The sequence below is a fragment of the Corvus hawaiiensis genome, chromosome 2 (assembly GCF_020740725.1).
Source record: "Corvus hawaiiensis isolate bCorHaw1 chromosome 2, bCorHaw1.pri.cur, whole genome shotgun sequence".
Classification (NCBI taxonomy): domain Eukaryota; kingdom Metazoa; phylum Chordata; class Aves; order Passeriformes; family Corvidae; genus Corvus; species Corvus hawaiiensis.
Window position 1 is genome coordinate 77,056,531 of NC_063214.1, and position 5,436 is coordinate 77,061,966.

Below are 5,436 nucleotides of genomic sequence, written 5' to 3' on the forward strand. Positions count from 1 at the left end.
TGCTTAATGCATCAGTTAGAAGACAACAGAACTACAGTTTCCAGAATGATCTTTTGCTTGTTTATCCAACAGTGCGTGAAGTTGTCATACAAAAGATGAGTATATCTCCAACCATATTCTGCTTTATAAATACTGCGACCTATGACATGGCAAGGCAAGCTATGGAAGCATATACTGTAGTTATAAACAGTTTTTTTCCTGAAATAACCATTTCCCTGTGCAGTGGCAGCCAGAAAAGCCAATGAGGTATGCAGAATGAACAGGAAAGACATTAAGATGAAGACAGAGAACATTATTTCCTACCAAATAAAATACCAGCATCCTGGGAACTGTGTTTATTTCTGCTCTCTTCATCTCAAGAACTTTGAGGTGGGTGTAGAAGAGGTACAGAAAAGGACAGCTATACACTGATGATCAGGATATTGTAACTTACTTAAGAGCTGGGCTTAACAAAGCTGGAGTTTTTGGAATAGAGCAGGATGAAAAGAAATATGGCTAAGATTTAGAAACTCGTGAAAGGAGTAAATAATTTGAACATGAACAGTCAGTCGCTAAGGGACAACTTCTGAAACTAGAAGGACATCTGTTTCAGGTATATAAAGGGGGTCATTTTTTAAAACAGAAGTTAGGAAGCATCAGAAACACACTGAAGAAAAAAGTGTGGATGTAGAAAATGTCTATGAAAAAGACACATCCAAAAATCCAATTAAATGACTTCCAGGAGGACAACTCCAAAACCATTTCAAGCAGATTTTATTGGGCTTATGGCAAGATTTTTGTAGCAGTAGAGCTGCAAAGGTGGTGGTTGTGGAAAGAGATCAGGAGCTGCCCCTGTGTATAAGAAACACAGCTCCAGGTGGCTCCAAGACAGATTTGTCACTGGCCAAAGTTGAGCCAATCATCAATTTTGGTGATTTCTCTATAACAACATATTTGAGAAAGGGAAAAAAATACCGGGCTGGAGCTGTATAAGAGATGAGTGAGAAAAATGTGAGAGGAAAAACCCTGCAGACACCAACGTCAGTGAAGAAGAAGGGGGAAAAGGTGCTCCCAGATGCCTGCAGCCCGTGGAGAAGACAGTGGTGAGGTAGGTTGTCCCACTGCAGCCTGTGGAAAGAACCACATCAAAGCAGATACCCACCCTGCAAACCATGAAGGTCAGCATGTTGTGGTGGCTGTGCCCTGAAGGAAGCTGCAGTCCACAGAGACCCAGCGCAGGAACATACTTTCTGGCAGAATCCATAATGTGTGGGAGAGGTTCTTTAAGGAAGTACTTCCCATGGGAAATACTCCATCCTGTAGCAGAGGAATAGCATGAAGAGAAAGGAACAGCAAAGTATTATGAATTAACCACAACCCCATCCCCATCCCACTGCATGACTCAAGGGTAGTGAGAAGGTGGAAGAGTCAGAAGTGACGCTGATCTTTGGAAGAAAAGAGGGTGGGGAAGAAGGGGGTTTTAGTTTTGTTCTTATTTCCCGCTATATTAGTGTCTTTTTAATTGGCAATAAATTAATCTTCCCCAAGTAAATTCATTTTTTCCTGTGTCTATAATTTGTGAGTGATCTCCCTGTCTTTATCTTGACCCATGATCTCTTTCTCATTATTTTTCTCTGCCTTTGTTGCTGAGCAGTGAGAGTGAGAGCAGCAGATGGATATCTGGAGGCCAGCCAAGGTTAACTTACCTCAAGGACTCTGCAGGGATATACTGTGTAATGCCCCTATTACAAGTATTCTGGATAGTGGAGAAACACAAAGGGGATGGGGCAAGCCATTGTCTTGGCATGTCCTTTTCCTTAACAGCATCCTCTCTTGTTACTGTCTGAGACAGCACATTTAGCTAGATAGATTGACCCAGACTGTCTGGCCCAGTAGGATAAATATTTCATATGTTCTGATATTATTGTGTGGTAATGGTAGGAGGACTAGATTTTTTTTTTGTTTGTTTGTTTGTTTTTTTTTGGGGGGGAGGTGGGGTTTGTTGGGTTTTTTTGTTTTGTTTTGTTTTGGTATTTTTATTTCCTTCCAAAAAATTGCTGGTTATGAAATGAAGCTGACTTGTGCATGTGTGGCATGATGTCAGAAAGACAGATAATGACAAAGATTAGATGTTGATATAAATAGATAAAAAAAGCCACACATAGTCAGAATTACTCTTCTGGGAGTGTTTTCAGTATGATAGATAGAAAAGCTTGCAAACCTGTGCAGTTTATTGACGATTCATGGCATCAGATGTCAGGAGGTATAATCAGTCATTATTTCCATCATTATCATACCTGAACAAAGTGGCAAAAACCTTTGTCCTGCCTGACTTGGAATTAAATGAGGCAAGACCCATAGGGACAGGTAATATATTTTGTTTGACTGGGATAACTGAGAAAAATAGTTAAACTTTTGTACAAAAAAGGATTTCTATGGCTCTATAAGAGAGTTTAAGTGGATTGCATTTTCTCCTCTTTTCTTATGATCCCTTTATTCACCACATGAGCTGATGTCGAGAGATATGATCTCAGGAATCACAGCTCCAATTCTCTGTTTATAAAAAGGACACATTTATTTTTAGTGTCACAGTAGCATTCCGACATTTTCTATCCTATGGAAAATTGATGACCAGAACAGAAGGAAAATTAACACATTATTTTCACTTTCTTCTTTCTTAATGGCAGAGAATAATGTCTAAAGTATTGCTATGAATAATTTAAATATATTTTATTTTTATATCTTTAATGGGTGCAAGATTAAAGACAGTAGTTCACAATGCTCACAAACCATGATAAAGTTGAAACTTAGATTTTAGATCATAATGAAATTTGGAAATACCTTTCAGATTCTTGTAATAATAATATCACAGAGCAGTGAAGAAAGAATAATCCATGTATCATGAATTTTAAAACAAAATTTAAAGTCAAAGGCCTTCTTTCTAAACCAGAAGAAAATATCACATGATTTTATTACAAAAATCCGTAACAAACCAGTTGATCTCAAATGTGCTACCAGGGTGCTCTTGCCTCATTGGTTCAGATTCACCAGTTACCAGCAACAGCAGTTCACTGGCTCCTCAACGCATTTGTAAATAAAGATAGATGACAAAGAGAAGCAAGCACTGAATGCTTTACTATGCTGATTTTCTTTTGTGGTGTAATCATTCTACTCTAAATGAAAAAAGAATTGAGCACTCCCTCATGCAGGTTTGGTTTATTAGCAAAACCAGCAAAAAACAAACAAAGTGCATGCTGAGGTACTAAAATCAAGCTGAAGTTTTGAAATATTTGGCTGCTTGAACTTCTTGTATAATCAAGACAATATCTCTTATATATCAGCCTCAGGTTATAAACCACATTGTTATTCTTGTAGGTGGTCAGAACTGCCTAGTAACTTTCCTAGAACAAAAAGAAAAAAAAATTGGCAACAACTCCTCTGTTAAAAAATCTCTGTATAACTCTACCCTCTTCCCTCTCCCTAAACCCCCAAATAATCAGCAAATTAATATAAATTCTATGGATGTCACAAAACAACCTGCAAAAAACGAGTTCTCCTTTATAGGATAACAGAGTACTTGCAGGTCAGGTTTAGTTGATTTATCACTGTTTGTGCAAAGGAAAGGCACCGTTAGATTGATGTATGTGAGAAAGAAGAGTGGCGACAGCCTTGACAGGGGTGGGTAGGAAACTGAGCATTACGATCTGTGGTGGCCGGTGAACATACATTACCAGGGACAGAGAATTCCCAGTAAGACAAGTTCCCAGTACCACAAGAACCACTTTAGGTTAGGGTGACCAGAAAGGCTTCTCCCAGGATGCCATGTTCTGTTAATTCAGTTTGGATTCCCCGGTTGGCTGTCAGCCTCTACCCCTCATCACTCCCCCAGAGCTCCCCACTGGTCCCCGTTCCCTAGTCCTGCCCTTTCCCCACCCCCGCATAAAACTGTGAGCTGCGGGATCATGTTGGTGTTTGCCTCTGCACCCTTCGCCAGCGTAGCAGCAATAAATGCTCCTGGCGGAACGCACGCAAATGCCCTTCTGGACTCTTTGCTACCGACGGCATTGCTGAACCCACCCGTGCGGCTGTGGGGGCACGCGGGACCCCATGGAGCTGAGCAGGGACAGTATTAACAATCCTGTAATATGAGTTGGAGTTCTGTCCCTGTGTCAGGTGTGGCAATGGAAGGATGGCCTCATTAGATTGTTCCAGGTCTCTTAAGGCCTCACTTGGGAAGAACCATACAACTTTGTATAATACCTTTTTACCTTGTATAGGATACTTACAGGTGATTGTCATGCTTGTTAGTTTAATCTAGTTCATAGGATTGACAATCCAGTGAAAACTGCAGCTCTGCAGGACTCACTGTGGGAGGGGAATGGAAAATGGGAGCGTACAAAGGGAGAAAATTCCTTGTTAGTCTCAATTAAAATAGCATGTATATACATATAAGAGAATACAGGTCTTGATATATTGTATTAAAATTAGATTGAGGTCCTCATCTGCAAATCACTTAACCTTTAAGTCATACCAACTTTATGTACTATTACATAAAAAATTCTATATTAAATACACAGACTTAAACAAAAGTATAGGAAAATGCTGAATTCCTCTCTTTAACCTTTTATTTTTCTTTGTTTTGTAGATTTTACTGTAGTTTTATGATTCCACATCACAGAGTAAAGAAAAAAAGTGGCTTTTTTATAGTCTGATTTGCATAGTACATCATATAAAGGATATTTTAAAACATAACATTTCTCAGGAGGACTTTGCTTGAGAGCTTTACAGCATCTCCAGAAAACTGAAAATAATGCAAAACAATTTATATTAAAATCTGCAAAGGATTTTTTTTTTTTACGTTTGGTTCAGATATGCAAAGAAAAATTGACATTTTTTGAAATGCATCTAAATATAATAATTTCTTAATTTATGATTTGAGCTGTAAATTAAAAAAAAAAAAAAAAAAACAACAACAACAAAAAACCAAAACAACAAAAAACACCCCAAAAAACAAAACCAAACCAAACAAAAAAAAAAAAAAAAAAACCAAAAAATATCTCTCATAAAACTTACATTTTCAAAAGTAGTTTCAGCACACTTGGAAGTCTGACAGGACTTTCTTTCCCTATCATATGTCCCTGTTTCTGTTCTGAATCATGAACAAATCCAGACAGTGCAGATAAATACACATACTGGGGAGGGAGTGGGAGTGGGAAAGCACAGGAGGAAGTAAAATTTAAAAAATCTCACACATCAGCAATATTTACTGAGCTAATCAAATTTCACCTTAAGTACTGAAATATCCTCTTAAAACATCTGAATTGCCAGACTAATTTAAAGATTAAGTAGAGCACAAAGAAGTAAATACATACTAGGCATTCTTATGCAATTATTCTCTTGGACATAAAAAATAATCCCAGGTGCTAAGGAAATCCCAAAGCAACCTTGAAGTGGTGA

The 5,436-nt window shown here is 38.2% G+C and overlaps 1 long non-coding RNA gene across 1 annotated transcript; it reads right to left on the bottom strand.

Annotated features, from left to right (window-relative positions):
* Positions 1-1,217: 1,217 nt before the first annotated feature.
* Positions 1,218-5,116, bottom strand: LOC125318482. Its single transcript, XR_007200376.1, has 3 exons — positions 5,053-5,116; positions 4,266-4,344; positions 1,218-1,296 (listed from the first exon to the last, which is right to left on the bottom strand). It is a non-coding gene; the product is annotated as an uncharacterized LOC125318482 (long non-coding RNA).
* Positions 5,117-5,436: the final 320 nt, after the last annotated feature.